A 19,486-nucleotide genomic window follows, 5' to 3' on the forward strand; every position below is an offset into this window, starting at 1 on the left:
ACCACTCACTACCCTTTCTAATCTGTACACCTCCCACGCTTCTCATGCCACAAGCATCTTTTGCACAAGCCATCTCTGCTCCCCGAAATACATCCCATTCCTCCCCCACTCCCCTTACCTCCTTTGTTCTCACCTTTTTCCATTCTGTACTCAGTCTCTCCTGGTACTTCCTCACACAAGTCTCCTTCCCAAGCTCACTTACTCTCACCACTCTCTTCACCCCAACATTCTCTCCTTTTCTGAAAACCTCTACAAATCTTCACTTTCGCCACCACAAGATAATGATCAGACATCCCTCCAGTTGCACCTTTCAGCACATTAACATCCAAAAGTCTCTCTTTCGCATACCTATCAATTAACACGTAGTCCAATAACACTCTCTGGCCATCTTACTTACATCTACTTACATCTGTATACTCATGTATATCTCTGTTTTTAAACCAGGTATTCCCAATCACCAGTCCTTTTTCAGCACATAAAGGTGTGTGTTTATATATGTATATGTTTAGATGTACAGGTATGTATATTTGCGTGTGTGGACATGTATGTATATACATGTGTATGTGGGTGGGTTGGGTCATTCTTTCGTCTGTTTCCTTGTGCTACCTCGCTAACACGGGAGACAGCGACAAAGCAAAATAAATAAATAAAACATTTTTATTTCATTCATATTTATTTATTTATTTTGCTTTGTCACTGTCTCCCATGTTAGCGAGGTAGCACAAGGAAACAGACAAAAAAATGGCCCAACCCTCCCACATACACATGTATATACATACAAGTCCACACACGCACATATACATACCTATACATCTCAATGTATACATATATATACACACACAGACATATACATATATACTCATGTACATAATTCATACTGTCTGCTCTTATTCATTCCCATCGCCACCTCGCCACACATGAAATAACAACCCCCTCACACCTCATGTGTGCAAGGTAACGCTAGGAAAAGACAACAAAGGCCGCATTCGTTCACACTCAGTCTCTAGCTGTCATGTAATAATGCACCGAATCCACTGCTCCCTTTCCACATCCAGGCCCCACAGAACTTTCCATGGTTTACCCCAGACGCTTCACATGCCTTGGTTCAATCCATTGACAGCACGTCGACCCCGCTATACCATATCATTCCAGTTCACTCTATTCCTTGCACGCCTTTCACCCTCCTGTATGTTCAGGCCCCGATCACTCAAAATCTTTTTCACTCCAAATTTCCATCTCCAATTTCGTCTCCCACTTCTCCTCGTTCCCTCCACCTCTGACACATATATCCTCTTGGTCAATCTTTCCTCACTCATTCTCTCCATGTGGCCATACCATTTCAAAACACCCTCTTCTGCTCTCTCAATCACACTCTTTTTATTACCACACATCTCTCTTACACTATTATTACTTACTCGATAAAACCACCTCACACCAAATATTGTCCTCAAACATCTCATTTCCAGCACATCCACCCTGGTGCACACAACTCTATTCACAGCCCACGCCTCGCAACCATACAACATTGTTGGAACCACCATTCCTTCAAACATACCCATTTTTGCTTTCCGAGATAATGTTCTTGACTTCCAAACATTCTTCAAGGCTCCCAGGAAATTCGCCCCCTACCCCACCCTATGATTAACTTCCGCTCCCATGGTTCCATCCACTGCCAAATCCACTCCCAGACATCTAAAACACTTCACCTCCGCTAGTTTTTCTCCATTCAAACTTACCTCCCAACTGACTTGACCCTCAACCCTACTGTAATTAATAACCTTGCTCTTATTCACATTTACTCTCAACTTTCTTCTTTCACACACTTTACTAAACTCAGTCACCAGCTTCTGCAGTTTCTCACATGAATCAGCCAACAGGGCAAATGAGAGTTGGGGTGAGAGAGTCTCATTAAATTTTAGGGAGAATAAAAAGATGTTCTGGAAGGAGGTAAAGTGCATAAGACAAGGGAACAAATAGGAACTTCAGTGAAGGGGGCTAATGGGGAGGTGATAACAAGTAGTGGTAATGTGAGAAGGAGATGGAGTGAGTATTTTGATTTGTTAAATGTGTTTGCTGATAGAGTGGCAGATATAGGGTGTTTTGGTCGAGGTGGTGTGCAAAGTGAGAGGGTTAGGGAAAATTACTTGGTAAACAGAGAAGAGGTAGTAAAAGCTTTGCGGAAGATGAAAGCCGGTAAGGCAGCGGGTTTGGAAGGAATTGCAGTGGAATTTATTAAAAAAGGGGGTGACTGTATTGTTGACTGGTTGGTAAGGTTATCTAATGTATGTATGATTCATGGTGAGGTGCCTGAGGATTGGCAGAATGCTTGCATAGTGCAATTGTACAAAGGCAAAGGGGATAAGAGTGAGTGCTCAAATTACAGAGGTATAAGTTTGTTGAGTATTCCTGGTAAATCATATGGGAGGGTATTGATTGAGAGGGTGAAGGCATGTACAGAGCATCAGATTGGGGAAGAGCAGTGTGGTTTCAGAAGTGGTAGTGGATGTGTGGATCAGGTGTTTGCTTTGAAGAATGTATGTGAGAAATACATAGAAAAACAAATGGATTTGTATGTAGCATTTATGGATCTGGAGAAGGCATATGATAGAGTTGATAGAGATGCTCTGTGGAAGGTATTAAGAATATATGGTGTGGGAGGCAAGTTGTTGGAAGCAGTGAAAAGTTTTTATTGAGGATGTAAGGCATGTGTACGTGTAGGAAGAGAGGAAAGTGATTGTTTCTCAGTGAATGTAGGTTTGCGACAGGGGTGTGTGATTTCTCCATGGTTGTTTAATTTGTTTATGGATGGAATTGTTAGGTAGGTGAATGCAAGAGTTTTGGAAAGAGGGGCAAGTATGCAGTCTGTTGTGGATGACAGAGCTTGGGAAGCGAGTCAGTTGTTGTCCGCTGATGATACAGCACTGGTCGCTGATTCATGTGAGAAACTGCAGAAGCTGGTGACTGAGTTTGTTACAGTGTGTGAAAGAAGAAACTTGAGAGTAAATGTGAATAAGAGTAAGGTTATTAGGTATAGTAGGGTTGAGGGTCAAGTCAATTGGGAGGTAAGTTTGAATGGAGAAAAACTGGAGGAAGTGAAGTGGTTTTGATATCTGGGAGTGGATTTGGCAGCGGATGGAACCATGGAAGCGGAAGTGAATCATAGGGTGGGGGAGGGGGCAAAAATTCTGGGAACCTTGAAGAATGTTTGGAAGTCAAGAACGTTATCTCAGAAAGCAAACATAGATATGTTTAAAGGAATAGTGGTTCCAACAATGTTGTATGGTTGCAAGGCTTGGGCTATGGATAGAGTTGTGCGGATGAGGGTGGATGTGCTGGAAATGAGATTTTTGAGGACAATATGTTGTGTGAGGTGGTTTGATCGAGTAAGTAATAATAGGGTAAGAGAGATGTGTGGTAATAAAAAGAGTATGGTTGAGAGAGCAGAAGAGGGTGTTTTGAAATGGTTTGGTCACATGGAGAGAATGAGTGAGGAAAGATTGACCAAGAGGATATATGTGTAAGAGGAGGAGGGAACAAGGAGAAGTGGGAGACCAAATTGAAGGTGGAAAGATGGGGTGAAAGAGATTTTGAGTGATTTGTGGCCTGAACATGCAGGAGGGTGAAAGGAGCGCAAGGAATAGAGTGAATTGGAGCGATGTGGTATACTGGGGTCAACGTGCTGTTAATGGATTGAACCAGGGCATGTGAAGTGTCTGGGGTACACCATGGAAAGTTCTGTGGGGCCTGGATGTGGAAAGGGAGCTGTGGTTTTGGTGCATTATTACATGACAGGTTAGAGACTGAGTGTGAACGAATGGGGCCTTTTGTTGTCTTTTCCTAGTGCTACATCGCACACATGAGGGGGGAGGGGGTTGTTATTCCATGTGGGGCGAGGTGGCAATGGGAATGAATAGAGGCAGACAGTATGAATTATGTACATGTGTATATATGTATATGTCTGTGTGTGTATATATGTATACATTGAGATGTATAGGTACGTATATACGCGTGTGGATGTGTATGTATATACATGTGTATGTGGGTGGGTTGGGTCATTCTTTCGTCTGTTTCCTTGCGCTACCTTGCGCTATTCGCCATTTCCTACGTTAGTGAGGTAGGGTTAAGAACAGAGGACTGATCCTTTGAGGGAATATCCTCACCTGGCCCCATTCTCTGTTCATTCTTTTGGAAAATTAAAAAAAAGGGGGGGGAGGATTTCCAGCCCCCGCTCCCTCCCCTTTTAGTCGCCTTCTACGACACGTAGGGAATACGTGGGAAGTATTCTTTCTCCCCTATCCCCAGGGGAGTGGGGGAGGAATGGGATGTATTTAGGGAAGCAGTGATGGCTTGTGCAAAAAAATGCTTGTGGCATGAGAAGCGTGGGAGGTGGGCAGATTAGAAAGGTAATGAGTGGAGGGAACAAGAAATAAGATTATTAGTGAAAGAGAAGAGAGAGGCATTTGGATGATTTTTGCAGGGAAATAATGCAAATGACTGGGAGATGTATAAAAGAAAGAGGCAGGAGGTCAAGAAAAAGGTACAAGAGGTGAACAAGAGAGCAAATGAGAGTTGGGGTGAGAGAGTATCATTGAATTTTAGGGAAGAATAAAAAGATGTTTTGGAAGGAGGTAAATAAAGTGTGAAAGACAAGGGAACAAATGGGAACACCAGTGAAGGGGGCAAATGGGGAGGTGATAACAAGTAGTGGAGATGTGAGAAGGAGATGGAGTGAGTATTCTGAAGGTTTGTTGAATGTGTTTGATGATAGAGTGGCAGATATAGGGTGTTTTGGCTGAGGTGGTGTGCAAAGTGAGAGGGTTAGGGAGAATGATTTGGTAAACAGAGAAGAGGTAGTAAAAGCTTGTGGAAGATGAAAGCCGGCAAGGCAGGAGATTTGGATGGTATTGCAGTGGAATTTATTAAAAAAGGGGGTGACTGTATTGTTGACCGGATGGTAAGATTATCTAATGTATGTATGACTCATGGTGAGGTGCCTGAGGATTGGCGGATTGCTTGCATAGTGCCATTGTACAAAGGGATAGGGGATAAAAGTGAGTACTCAAATTACAGAGGTATAAGTTTGTTGAGCATTCCTGGGAAATTCTATGGGAGGGTATTGATTGAGAGAGTGAAGGCATGTACAGAGCATCAGATTGGGGAAGAGTAGTGTGGTTTCAGAAGTGATTTGGCAGCGGATGGAACCATGGAAGCAGAAGTGAATCATAGGGTAGGGGAGGGGGCGAAGATTCTGTGAACCTTGAAGAATGTGTGAAAGTCGAGAACATTATCTCCGAAAGCAAAAATGGGTATGTTTGAAGGAATAGTGGTTCCAACAATGTTGTATGGTTGTGCGGCGTGGGCTATGGATAGAGTTGTGCGGAGGAGGGTGGATGTGATGGAAATGAGATGTTTGAGGACAATATGTGGTGTGAGGTGGTTTGATCAAGTAAGTAATAATAGGGTAAGAGAGATGTGTGATAATAAAAAGAGTTTGGTTGAGAGAGCAGAGGAGGGTGTTTTGAAATGGTTTGGTCACATGAAGAGAATGAGTGAGGAAAGATTGACCCAGAGGATATATGTGTCAGAGGTGGAGGGAACGAGGAGAAGTGGGAGACCAAATTGGAGGTGGAAAGATGGAGTGAAAGAGATTTTGAGTGATCGGGGCCTCAACATGCAGGAAGGTGAAAGGCGTGCAAGGAATAGAATGAATTGGAGCAATGTGGTATACTGGGGTCGACGTGCTGTCAATGGATTGAACCAGGGCATGTGAAGTGTCTGGGGTAAACCATGGAAAGTTCTGTGAGGCCTGGATGTGGAAAGGGAGCTGTGGTTTCGGTGCATTATTACATGACAGTTAGAGACTGAGTGTGAACGAATGGGGCCTTTTGTTGTTTTTTCCTAGTGCTACCTCGCACACATGAGGGGGGAGGGAGTTGTTATTCCATGTGGGGCTAGGTGGCGATGGGAATGAATAAAGGCAGACAGTATGAATTATGTACATGTGTATATATGTATATATCTGTGTGTGTGTATATATATGTATACAGTGAGATGTATAGGTATGTATATATGCGTGTGTGGACGTGTATGTATATATATGTGTATGTGGGTGGGCTGGGTCATTCTTTCGTCTGTTTCCTTGTGCTACCTCGCTAACGCGGGAGACAGCGACAAAGCAAAATAAAAAAAATAATAAAAATATATCTTAACCCTACCTCACTAACGTAGGAAATGGCGAATAGCACTAGAGAAAATGAATATATATATATATATATATATATATATATATATATATATATATATATATATATATATATATATCTATATATATATATATATATATATATATATATATATATATATATATATATATATATATATATATATTCATTTTCTCTAGTGCTATTCGCCATTTCCTACGTTAGTGAGGTAGGGTTAAGAACTGAGGACTGGTCCTTTGAGGGAATATCCTCACCTGGCCCCATTCTCTGTTCATTCTTTTGGAAAATTAAAAAAAGGAGGGGGGGATTTCCAGCCCCCACTCCCTCCCCTTTTAGTCGCCTTCTACGACACGTAGGGAATACGCTGGAAGTATTCTTTCTCCCCTATCCCCAGGGGAGTGGGGGAGGAATGGGATGTATTTAGGGAAGCAGTGATGGCTTGTGCAAAAGATGCTTGTGGCATGAGAAGCGTGGGAGGTGGGCAGATTAGAAAGGTAGTGAGTGGTGGGATCAAGAAGTAAGATTATTAGTGAAAGAGAAGAGAGAGGCATTTGGATGATTTTTGCAGGGAAATAATGCAAATGACTGGGAGATGTATAAAAGAAAGAGGCAGGAGGTCAAGAAAAAGGTACAAGAGGTGAAAAAGAGAGCAAATGAGAGTTGGGGTGAGAGAGTATCACTGAATTTTAGGGAAGAATAAAAAGATGTTTAGGAAGGAGGTAAATAAAGTGTGTAAGACAAGGGAGCAAATGGGAACATCAGTGAAGGGGGCAAATGGGGAGGTGATAACAAGTAGTGGAGATGTGAGAAGGAGATGGAGTGAGTATTCTGAAGGTTTGTTGAATGTGTTTGATGATAGAGTGGCAGATATAAGGTGTTTTGGCTGAGGTGGTGTGCAAAGTGAGAGGGTTAGGGAGAATGATTGGGTAAATAGAGAAGAGGTAGTAAAAGCTTGCAGAAGATGAAAGCCGGCAAGGCAGGAGATTTGGATGGTATTGCAGTGGAATTTATTAAAAAAAGGGGGTGACTGTATTGTTGACCGGATGGTAAGATTATCTAATGTATGTATGACTCATGGTGAGGTGCCTGAGGATTGGCGGAATGCTTGCATAGTGCCATTGTACAAAGGCAAAGGGGATAAAAGTGAGTACTCAAATTACAGAGGTATAAGTTTGTTGAGCATTCCTGGGAAATTCTATGGGAGGGTATTGATTGAGAGGGTGAAGGCATGTACAGAGCATCAGATTGGGGAAGAGCAGTGTGGTTTCAGAAGTGATTTGGCAGCGGATGGAACCATGGAAGCAGAAGTGAATCATAGGGTAGGGGAGGGGGCGAAGATTCTGTGAACCTTGAAGAATGTGTGGAAGTCGAGAACATTATCTCCGAAAGCAAAAATGGGTATGTTTGAAGGAATAGTGGTTCCAACAATGTTGTATGGTTGCGACGTGTGGGCTATGGATAGAGTTGTGCGGTGGAGGGTGGTTGTGATGGAAATGAGATGTTTGAGGACAATATGTGGTGTGAGGTGGTTTGATCAAGTAAGTAATAATAGGGTAAGAGAGATGTGTGATAATAAAAAGAGTTTGGTTGAGAGAGCAGAGGAGGGTGTTTTGAAATGGTTTGGTCACATGAAGAGAATGAGTGAGGAAAGATTGACCAAGAGGATATATGTGTCAGAGGTGGAGGGAATGAGGAGAAGTGGGAGACCAAATTGGAGGTGGAAAGATGGAGTGAAAGAGATTTTGAGTGATCGGGGCCTCAACATGCAGGAGGGTGAAAGGCGTGCAAGGAATAGAGTGAATTGGAGCGATGTGGTATACTGGGGTCGACGTGCTGTCAATGGATTGAACCAGGGCATGTGAAGTGCCTGGGGTAAACCATGCAAAGTTCTGTGGGGCCTGGATGTGGAAAGGGAGCTGTGGTTTCGGTGCATTATTACATGACAGCTAGAGACTGAGTGTGAACGAATAGGGCCTTATGTTGTTTTTTCCTAGCGCTACCTCGCACACATGAGGGGGGAGGGAGTTGTTATTCCATGTGGGGCGAGGTGGCAATGGGAATGAATAAAGGCAGACTATGAATTATGTACATGTGTATATATGTATATATATGTGTGTGTATATATATGTATACAGTGATATGTATAGGTATGTATATATGCGTGTGTGGACGTGTATGTATGTATATGTGTATGTGGGTGGGCTGGGTCATTTTTCCTCTGTTTCCTTGTGCTACCTCGCTAACGCAGGAGACAGCGACAAAGCAAAATAAAAAAAATAATAAAAATATATATATTACCTCGCTAATGCGGGAAATGGTGAATAGTTTGAAAGAAAGAAAGATATATATATATATATATATATATATATATATATATATTCTTTTCTTTCTTTCGTACTATTCGCCATTTCCCGCATTAGCGAGGTAGCGTTATGAACAGAGGACTGGGCCTTAGAGGGAATATCCTCACCTGGCCCCCTTCTCTGTTCCTTCTTTTGGAAAATTAAAAAAAAACGAGAGGGGAGGATTTCCAGCCACCCGCTCCCTTCCCTTTTAGTCGCCTTCTACGACACGCAGGGAATACGTGGGAAGTATTCTTTCTCCCCTATCCCCAGGGATAATATATATATATATGGTGAGGTGCCTGAGGATTGGCGGAATGCGTGCATAGTGCCATTGTACAAAGGCAAAGGGGATAAGAGTGAGTGCTCAAATTACAGAGGTATAAGTTTGTTGAGTATTCCTGGTAAATTATATGGGAGGGTATTGATTGAGAGGGTGAAGGCATGTACAGAGCATCAGATTGGGGAAGAGCAGTGTGGCTTCAGAAGTGGTAGAGGATGTGTGGATCAGGTGTTTGCTTTGAAGAATGTATGTGAGAAATACTTAGAAAAGCAAATGGATTTGTATGTAGCATTTATGGATCTGGAGAAGGCATATGATAGAGTTGATAGAGATGCTCTGTGGAAGGTATTAAGAATATATGGTGTGGGAGGCAAGTTGTTAGAAGCAGTGAAAAGTTTTTATCGAGGATGTAAGGCATGTGTACGTGTAGGAAGAGAGGAAAGTGATTGGTTCTCAGTGAATGTAGGTTTGCGGCAGGGGTGTGTGATGTCTCCATGGTTGTTTAATTTGTTTATGGATGGGGTTGTTAGGGAGGTAAATGCAAGAGTCTTGGAAAGAGGGGCAAGTATGAAGTCTGTTGGGGATGAGAGAGCTTGGGAAGTGAGTCAGTTGTTGTTCGCTGATGATACAGCGCTGGTGGCGGATTCATGTGAGAAACTGCAGAAGCTGGTGACGGAGTTTGGTAAAGTGTGTGGAAGAAGAAAGTTAAGAGTAAATGTGAATAAGAGCAAGGTTATTAGGTACAGTAGGGCTGAGGGTCAAGTCAATTGGGAGGTGAGTTTGAATGGTGAAAAACTGGAGGAAGTGAAGTGTTTTAGATATCTGGGAGTGGATCTGTCAGCGGATGGAACCATGGAAGCGGAAGTGGATCATAGGGTGGAGGAGGGGGCGAAAATTTTGGGAGCCTTGAAAAATGTGTGGAAGTCAAGAACATTATCCCGGAAAGCAAAAATGGGTATGTTTGAAGGAATAGTAGTTCCAACAATGTTGTATGGTTGCGAGGCGTGGGCTATGGATAGAGTTGTGCGCAGGAGGATGGATGTGCTGGAAATGAGATGTTTGAGGACAATGTGTGGTGTGAGGTGGTTTGATCGAGTAAGTAACGTAAGGGTAAGAGAGATGTGTGGAAATAAAAAGAGCGTGGTTGAGAGAGCAGAAGAGATTGTTTTAAAATGGTTTGGGCACATGGAGAGAATGAGTGAGGAAAGATTGACCAAGAGGATATATGTGTCGGAGGTGGAGGGAACGAGGAGAAGAGGGAGACCAAATTGGAGGTGGAAAGATGGAGTGAAAAAGATTTTGTGTGATCGGGGCCTGAACATGCAGGAGGGTGAAAGGAGGGCAAGGAATAGAGTGAATTGGAGCGATGTGGTATACAGGGGTTGACGTGCTGTCAGTGGATTGAATCAAGGCATGTGAAGCGTCCGGGGTAAACCATGGAAAGCTGTGTAGGTATGTATATTTGTGTGTGTGGACGTGTGTATGTACATGTGTATGGGGGGGGTTGGGCCATTTCTTTTGTCTGTTTCCTTGCGCTACCTCGCAATACGCGGGAGACAGCGACAAAGTATAAAAAAAAAAAAAAAAAAAAAAAAAAAATATATATATATATATATATTCATTTTCTCTCGTGCTATTCGCCATTTCCTACGTTAGTGAGGTAGGGTTAAGAACTGAGGACTGGTCCTTTGAGGGAATATCCTCACCTGGCCCCATTCTCTGTTCATTCTTTTGGAAAATTAAAAAAAGGAGGGGGGGATTTCCAGCCCCCACTCCCTCCCCTTTTAGTCGCCTTCTACGACACGTAGGGAATACGCTGGAAGTATTCTTTCTCCCCTATCCCCAGTTGAGTGGGGGAGGAATGGGATGTACTTAGGGAAGCAGTGATGGCTTGTGCAAAAGATGCTTGTGGCATGAGAAGCGTGGGAGGTGGGCAGATTAGAAAGGTAGTGAGTGGTGGGATCAAGAAGTAAGATTATTGGTGAAAGAGAAGAGAGAGGCATTTGGATGATTTTTGCAGGGAAATAATGCAAATGAGTGGGAGATGTATAAAAGAAAGAGGCAGGAGGTCAAGAGAAAGGTACAAGAGGTGAAAAAGAGAGCAAATGAGAGTTGGGGTGAGAGAGTATCATTAAATTTTAGGGAGATAAAAAGATGTTTTGGAAGGAGGTAAATAAAGTGTAAGACAAGGGAACAAATGGGAACATCAGTGAAGGGGGCTAATGGGGAGGTGATAACAAGTAGTGGAAATGTGAGAAGGAGATGGAGTGAGTATTTTGAAGGTTTGTTGAATGTGTTTGATGACAGAGTGCCAGATATAGGGTGTTTTGGTTGAGGTGGTGTGAAAAGTGAGAGGGTTAGGGAGAATGATTTGGTAACCAGAGAAGAGATAGTAAAAGCTTTGCGGAAGATGAAAGCCGGCAAGGCAGGAGATTTGGATGATATTGCAGTGGAATTTATTAAAAAAGGGGTGACTGTATTGTTAACTGGATGGTAAGATTATCTAATGTATGTATGACTCATGGTGAGGTGCCTGAGGATTGGCGGAGTGCTTGCATAGTGCCACTGTACAAAGGCAAAGGGGATAAAAGTGAGAACTCAAATTACAGAGGTATAAGTTTGTTGACCATTCCTGGGAAATTTTATGGGAGGGTATTGATTGAGAGGGTGAAGGCACGTGCAGAGCATCAGATTGGGGAAGAGCAGTGTGGTTTCAGAAGTGATTTGGCAGCGGATGGAACCATGGAAGCGGAAGTGAATCTTAGGGTGGGGGAGGGAGCGAAAGTTTTGGGAGTGTTGAAGAATGTGTGGAAGTTGAAAACATTATCTTGGAAAGCATAAATGTCTATGTTTGAAGGAATAGCGGTTCCAACAATGTTATATGGTTGCGAGGCATAGGCTGTAGAAAGAGTTGTGCGGAGGAGGGTAAATGTGTTGGAAATGAAATATTTGAGGACAATATGTGGTGTGAGGTGGTTTGATCGAGTAAGTAATGAAAGGGTAAGAGAGATGTGTGGTGGTAAAAAGAGTGTGGTTGAGAGAGCAGAAGAGGGTGTTTTGAAATGGTTTGGTCTCATGGAGAGAATGAGTGAGGAAAGATTGACAAAGAGGATATATGTGTCAGAGGTGGAGGGAACAAGGAGAAGTGGGAGACCAAATTACGCACTTTATTTACCTCCTTCCAAAACATCTTTTTATTCTCCCTAAAATTTAATGATACTCTCTCACCCCAACTCTCATTTGCCTTCTTTTTCACCTCTTCCACCTTTCTCTTGACCTCCTGCCACTTTCTTTTATACATCTCCCACTCATTTGCATTATTTCCCTGCAAAAATCGTCCAAATGCCTCTCTCTTCTCTTTCACTAATAATCTTACTTCTTCATCCCACCACTCACTACCCTTTCTAATCAACCCACCTCCCATGCTTCTCATGCCACAAGCATCTTTTGCGCAAGCCATCACCGATTCCCTAAATACATCCCATTCCTTCCCCACTCCCCTTACCTCCTTTGTTCTCACCTTTTTCCATTCTGTACTCAGTCTCTCCTGGTACTTCCTCACACAAGTCTCCTTCCCAAGCTCACTTACTCTCACCACCCTCTTCACCCCAACATTCTCTCTTCTTTCCTGAAAACCCATACAAATCTTCACCTTCGCCGCCACAAGATAATGATCAGACATCCCTCCAGTTGCACCTCTCAGCACATTAACGTCCAAAAGTCTCTGTTTCGCGCGCCTGTCAATTAACACGTAATCCAGTAATGCTCTCTGGCAAATGAGAGTTGGGGTGAGAGAGTATCATTAAATTTTAGGGAGAATAAAAAGATGGTCTGGAAGGAGGTAAATAAAGTGCGTAAGACAAGGGAGCAAATGGGAACTTCAGTGAAGGGCGCTAATGGGGAGGTGATAACAAGTATTGGTGATGTGAGAAGGAGATGGAGTGAATATTTTGAAGGTTTTTTGAATGTGTTTGATGCTAGAGTGGCAGATATAAGATGTTTTGGTTGAGGTGGTGTGCAAAGTGAGAGGGTTAGGGAAAATGATTTGGTAAACAGAGAAGAGGTAGTAAAAGCTTTGGGGGAGATGAAAGCCGGCAAGGCAGCAGGTTTGGATGGTATTGTAGTGAAATTTATTAAAAAAAGGCGGTGACTGTATTGTTGACTGGTTGGTAAGGTTTTTTAATGTATGTATGATTCATGGTGAGGTGCCTGAGGATTGGCGGAATGCTTGCATAGTGCCATTGTACAAAGTCAAAGGGGATAAGAGTGAGTGCTCAAATTACAGAGGTATAAGTTTGTTGAGTATTCCTGGTAAATTATATGGGAGGATATTGATTGAGAGGGAGAAGGCATGTACAGAGCACCAGATTGGGGAAGAGCAGTGTGGTTTCAGAAGTGGTAGAGGATGTGTGGATCAGGTGTTTGCTTTGAAAAATGTATGTGAGAAATACTTAGAAAAGCAAATGGATTTGTATGTAGCATTTATGGATCTGGAGAAGGCATATGATAGAGTTCATAGAGATGCTCTGTGGAAGGTACTAAGAATATATGGTGTGGGAAGCAAGTTGTTAGAAGCAGTGAAAAGTTTTTATCGAGGATGTAAGGCATGTGTACGTGTAGGAAGGGAGGAAAGTGATTGGTTCTCAGTGAATGTAGGTTTGCGGCATGGGTGTGTGATGTCTCCATGGTAGTTTAATTTGTTTATGGATGGGGTTATTAGGGAGGTGAATGCAAGAGTTTTGGAAAGAGGGGCAAGTATGCAGTCTGTTGTGGATGAGAGAGCTTGGGAAGTGAGTCAGTTGTTGTTCGCTGATGATACAGCGCTGGTGGCTGATTCATGTGAGAAACTGCAGAAGCTGGTGACTGAGTTTGGTAAAGTGTGTGAAAGAAGAAAGTTAAGAGTAAATGTGAATAAGAGCAAGGTTATTAGGTACAGTAGGGTTGAGGGTCAAGTCAATTGGGAGGTAAGTTTAAATGGAGAAAAACTGGAGGAAGTAAAGTGTTTTAGATATCTGGGAGTGGATCTGGCAGCAGCTGGAACCATGGAAGCGGAAGTGAATCATAGGGTGGGGGAGGGGGCGAAAATTCTGGGAGCCTTGAAGAATGTTTGGAAGTTGAGAACATTATCTCGGAAAGCAAAAATGGGTATGTTTGAAGGAATGGTGGTTCCAACAATGTTGTATGGTTGCGAGGCGTGGGCTATGGATAGAGTTGTGCGCAGGAGGGTGGATGTGCTGGAAATGAGATGTTTTTTGAGGACAATATGTGGTGTCAGGTAGTTTGATCGAGTAAGTAATGTAAGGGTAAGAGAGATGTGTGGAAATAAAAAGAGCATGGTTGAGAGAGCAGAAGAGGGTGTTTTGAAATGGTTTGGGCACATGGAGAGAATGAGTGAGGTAAGATTGACCAAGAGGATATATGTGTCAGAGGTGGAGGGAACGAGAAGTGGGAGACCAAATTGGAGGAGGAAAGATGGAGTGAAAAAGATTTTGAGTGATCGGGGCCTGAACATGCAGGAGGGTGAAAGGCGGGCAAGTAATAGAGTGAATTGGATCGATGTGGTATACTGGGGTCGATGTGCTGTCAATGGATTGAATCAGGGCATGTGAAGCATCTGGGGTAAACTATGGAAAGTTCTGTGGGGCCTGGATGTGGAAAGGGAGCTGTGGTTTCGGGCATTATTACATGACAACCAGAGACTGAGTGTGAACAAATGGGGCCTTTGTTGTCTTTTCCTAGTGCTACCTCGCACACATAAGGGGGGAGGGGGATATTATTCCATGTGTGGCGAGGTGGTGATGGGAATAAATAAAGCCAGACAGTATGAATTATGTACATATGTATATATGTGTGTGTGTGTATATATATATGTGTACATTGAGATGTTTAGGTATGTATATATTTGCGTGTGTGGACGTGTATGTATATACATGTGTATGGGGGTGAGTTGGGCCATTTCTTTCGTCTGTTTCCTTACGCTACCTCGCAAACGTGGGAGATAGCGACAAAGCGCAAAATAATAATAATAATAATAATATATATATATAAACTATCCCTGGGGATAGGGGAGGAAGAATACTTCCCACGCATTCCTCATGTGTCGTAGAAGGCAACTAAAGGGGACAGGAGCGTGGGGCTGGAAACCCTCCCCTCCTTGTATTTTAACTTTCTAAAAGGGGAAACAGAAGAAGGAGTCACGCAGGGAGTGCTCATCCTCCTTGAAGGCTCAGACTGGGGTGTCTAAATGTGTGTGGATGCAACCACGATGAGAGAAAAGGAGTGATACGTAGTATGTTTGAGGAAAGGAACCTCGATGTTTTGGCCCTGATTGAAATGAAGCTCAAGGGTAAAGGGGAAGAGTGGTTTGGGAATGTTTTTGGAGTAACATCAGGGGTTAGTGAGAGGATAAGAGTAAGGGAAGAAGTAGCACTACTTCTGAAACAGGAGTGGTGGGATTATGTGATAGAGTGTAAGAAAGTAAACTCTACATAGATATGGGTAAAACTGAAAGTGGATGGAGAGAGATGGGTGATTATTGGTGCATATGCACCTCGGCATGAGAAGAAAGATCATGAGAGGCAAGAGTTTTGGGAGCAGAGGAGTGAGTGTGTTAGTAGTTTTGATGCACGAGACCGGGTTATAGTGATGGGTGATTTGAATGCAAAGGCGAGTAATGTGGCAGTTGAAGGAATAATTGTATACATGAGGTGTTCAGTGTTGTAAATGGAAATGGTGAAGAGCTTGTAGATTTACGCGCTGAAAAAGGACTGGTGATTGGGAATACATGGTTTAAAAAGAGAGATGTACATAAGTATACGTATGTAGGTAGGAGAGATGGCCAGACAGCGTTATTGGATTACGTGTTAATTGATAGGTACGCGAAAGAGAGACTTTTGGATGTTAATGTGCTGAGAGGTGCAACTGTAGGGATGTCTGATCATTATCTTGTGGAGGCAAAGGTGAAGATTTGTAGAGGTTTTCAGAAAAGAAGAGAGAATGTTGGGGTGAAAAGAGTGGTGAGAGTAAGTGAGCTTGGGAAGGAGACTTGTGTGAGGAAGTACCAGGAGAGACTGAGTACAGAATGGAAAAAGGTGAGAACAAAGGACATAAGGGGAGTGGGGAAGGAATGGGATGTATTTAGGGAAGCAGTGATGGCTTGTGCAAAAGATGCTTGTGGCATGAGAAGCGTGGGAGGTGGGCAGATTAGAAAGGGTGTGAGTGGTGGGATGAAAAAGTAAGAGTATTAGTGAAAGAGAAGAGAGAGGCATTTGGATGATTTTTGCAGGGAAATAATGCAAATGACTAGGAGATGTATAAAAGAATGAGGCAGGAGCTCAAGAGAAAGGTGCAAGAGGTGAAAAAGAGGGCAAATGAGAGTTGGGGTGAGAGAGTATCATTAAATTTTAGGGAGAATAAAAAGATGTTTTGGAAGGAGGTAAATAAATTGTGTAAGACAAGGGAAGAAATGGGAACTTCAGTGAAGGGGGCTAATGGGGAGGTGATAACAAGTAGTGGTGATGTGAGAAGGAGATGGAGTGAGTATTTTGAAGGTTTGTTGAATGTGTTTGATGATAGAGAGGCAGATATAGGTTGTTTTGGTCGAGGTGGTGTGCAAAGTGAGAGGGTTAGGGAAAATGATTTGGTAAATAGAGAAGAGGTAGTAAAAGCTTTGCGGGTGATGAAAACCGGAAAGGCAGTGGGTTTGGATGGTATTGCAGTGGAATTTATTAAAAAAGGGGGTGACTGTATTGTTGACTGGTTGGTAAGGTTATTTAATGTATGTATGACTCATGGTGAGGTGCCTGAGGATTGGCGGAATGCGTGCATAGTGCCATTGTACAAAGGCAAAGGGGATAAAAGTGAGTGCTCAAATTACAGAGGTATACATTTGTTGTGTATTCCTCTGAAATTATTTTTTTTTTTCATACCATTCGCCATTTCCCACAATAGCGAGGTAGCATTAAGAACAGAGGTCTGGGCCTTTGAGGGAATATCCTCACCTGGCCCCCTTCTCTGTTCATTCTTTTGGAGAGAGAAAAAAAAGAAAAAAAGAAAAAGAGGGGAGGATTTCCTGCCCCCCGCTCCCTTCCCTTTCAGTTGCCTTCTACGAAGCGGAGGGAATACGTGGGAAGTATTCTTTTTCCCCTATCCCCAGGGATAAATGGGAAATTATATGGGAGGGTATTGATTGAGAGGGTGAAGGTATGTACAGAGCATCAGATTGCGGAAGAGCAGTGTGGTTTCAGAAGTGGTAGAGGATGTGTGGATCGGGTGTTTGCTTTGAAGAATGCATGTGAGAAATACTCAGAAAAGCAAAATGATTTGTATGTAGCATTTATGGATCTGGGGAAGGCATATGATAGAGTTGACAGAGATGCTTTGTGGAAGGTATTTAGAACATATGGTGTGGGAGGCAAGTTGTTAGAAGCAGTGAAAAGTTTTCATCGAGAATGTAAGGCATGTGTACGTGTAGGAAGAGAGGAAAGTGATTGGTTCTCAGTGAATGTTGGTTTGCAGCAGGGGTGTGTGATGTCTTCATGGTTGTTCAATTTGTTTATGGATGGGGTTATTAGGGAGGTGAATGCAAAAGTTTTGGAAAGAGGGGCAAGTATGCAGTCTGTTGTGGATGAAAGAGCTTGGGAAGTGAGTCAGTTGTTGTTCGCTGATGATACAGCGCTGGTGGCTGATTCGTGTGAGAAACTGCAGAAGCTGGTGACTGAGTTTGGTAAAGTGGGTGAAAGAAGAAAGCTGAGAGTATATGTGAATAAGAGCAATGTTATTAGGTACAGTAGGGTTGAGGGACAAGTCAAATGGGAGGTAAGTTTGAATGAAGAAAAACTGGAGGAAGTGAAGTGTTTTAGATATCTGGGAGTGGATTTGGCAGCAGATGGAACCATGGAAGCGGAAGTGAATCATAGGGTGGGAGAGGGGGCAAAAGTTCTGGGAGCGTTGAAGAATGTGTGGAAGTCGAAAACATTATCTTGGAAAGCAAAAATAGGTATGTTTAATGGAATATTGGTTCCAACAATGTTATATGGTTATGGAGAGTGGGCTATGGATAAAGTTGTGCGGAGGAGGGTGGATGTGCTGGAAATAAGATGTTTGAGGACAATATATGGTGTGAGGTGGTTTGATCAAGTAAGTAATAATAGGGTAAAAGTGATGTGTGGTAATACAAAGAGTGTGTTTGAGAAAGCCGAAGAGGGTGTTTTGAAATGGTTTGGTCACAAGGCGAGAATGAGTGAGGAAAGATTGACCAAGAGAATATACGTGTCAGAGGTGGAGGGAACGAGGAGAAGTGGGAGACCAAATTGGAGGTGGAAATATGGAGTGAAGAAGATCTTGTGTGATTGGGACCTGAGCATGCAGGAGGGTGAAAGGCATGCAAGGAATAGAGTGAATTGGAATGATGTGGTATACCGAGGTCGACATGCTGTCAATGGATTGAACCAGGGCATATGAAGCGTCTGGGGTAAACCATGGAAAGTTTTGTGGGGCCTGGATGTGGAAAGAGAGCTGTGGTTTCGGTGCATTATTGCATGACAGCTAGAGACTGAGTGTGAATGAATGGGGCCTTTGTTGTCTTTTCCTTGCGCTACCTCATGTACATAAGGGGGGAAGGGGTTGTTATTTCATGTGTGGCAGGGTAGCGATGGGAATGAATAAAGGCAGACAATGAATTATGTACAAGTGTATATATGTATATGTCTGTGTGTATATATATGTATACGTTGAGATGTATAGGTATATGTGTGTGTGTGGACGTGTATGTATATACATGTGTCTGTGGGTGGGTTGGGCTATTCTTTCATCTGTTTCATTGCACTACCTCGCTAACGCGGGAGACAGCGACAAAGCAAAATAATATAAAAACTGCATACAACTTTTTACCTTGTGCTAGATACTTCTCCACTCATTTCCACCAGTATTCCTGACATCCCCCACCCACTGGGAGTCCCCCCATCATCATGGATATTGAGTGGGATATCTCAAAGTATAATGATCTGCAAAAGAAATGAAAATCAGAATTGCGTAAAACATCAAAAACCATCGGAAAAATATAATTCTAACTTTCTGTACCATACAGGTGAATGTCTGACACAGTCATCTCCCTGTAATAAGTACGTAATACTTAGTATCCTTTTCTTATGAAGGAAAGACAACAGCTTTCAAGTAATCCTCGAACACAACAGCTTTCAAGTAATTCTCGAACACAACAGCTGCTAACTCATCTTCTCCCATATTCATCAGTTCTTAAAAATACTCATTTCATCCTCCCTATTTCTTAAGACACCCACCCTCGCCCATCATGCCTGTCAGCCATACACCCTGGCTGCCTCTACACTACTGTGCCTCACACGCCCACGCACTTTCACGGTTCCATTTCCTACCATGTCCATTCCAAGGTGTCCATAGTTAATAAAGGAATTAGATAATCGTCAAAAAACTGGACTAGTATATAGTTTTCAAACACTTACTGGAAATATCTGTTGTATCTCAGGTATAAATCTTAGTAAATCCTCACCTGGAGCATCTTAACATGGGGTCATGTAAACGAGATTTCTTTATGTGTTGTAATTCAAATTCATAATTCTTTAGCTAGATTCATATCTCTCATCCATCATTAATATATAAAAATG

General features: G+C 42.7%; 1 long non-coding RNA gene across 1 annotated transcript in view; it reads right to left on the reverse strand.

The window, feature by feature from the left end:
• The window catches only part of LOC139748279 (uncharacterized), a 40,647-nt gene extending 21,269 nt beyond the window's left edge, over window positions 1-19,378 (reverse strand). Inside the window, exons 1-2 of the long non-coding RNA XR_011712622.1 lie at window positions 19,325-19,378; window positions 18,738-18,850 (exon numbers count right to left, since the gene is read on the reverse strand). This is a non-coding gene — a long non-coding RNA (uncharacterized lncRNA). The remainder of the gene's footprint in view (window positions 1-18,737; window positions 18,851-19,324) is intronic.
• Between the last annotated feature and the right edge of the window lie 108 nt (window positions 19,379-19,486).

Source organism: Panulirus ornatus, chromosome 73 (genome assembly GCF_036320965.1).
Source record: "Panulirus ornatus isolate Po-2019 chromosome 73, ASM3632096v1, whole genome shotgun sequence".
Classification (NCBI taxonomy): domain Eukaryota; kingdom Metazoa; phylum Arthropoda; class Malacostraca; order Decapoda; family Palinuridae; genus Panulirus; species Panulirus ornatus.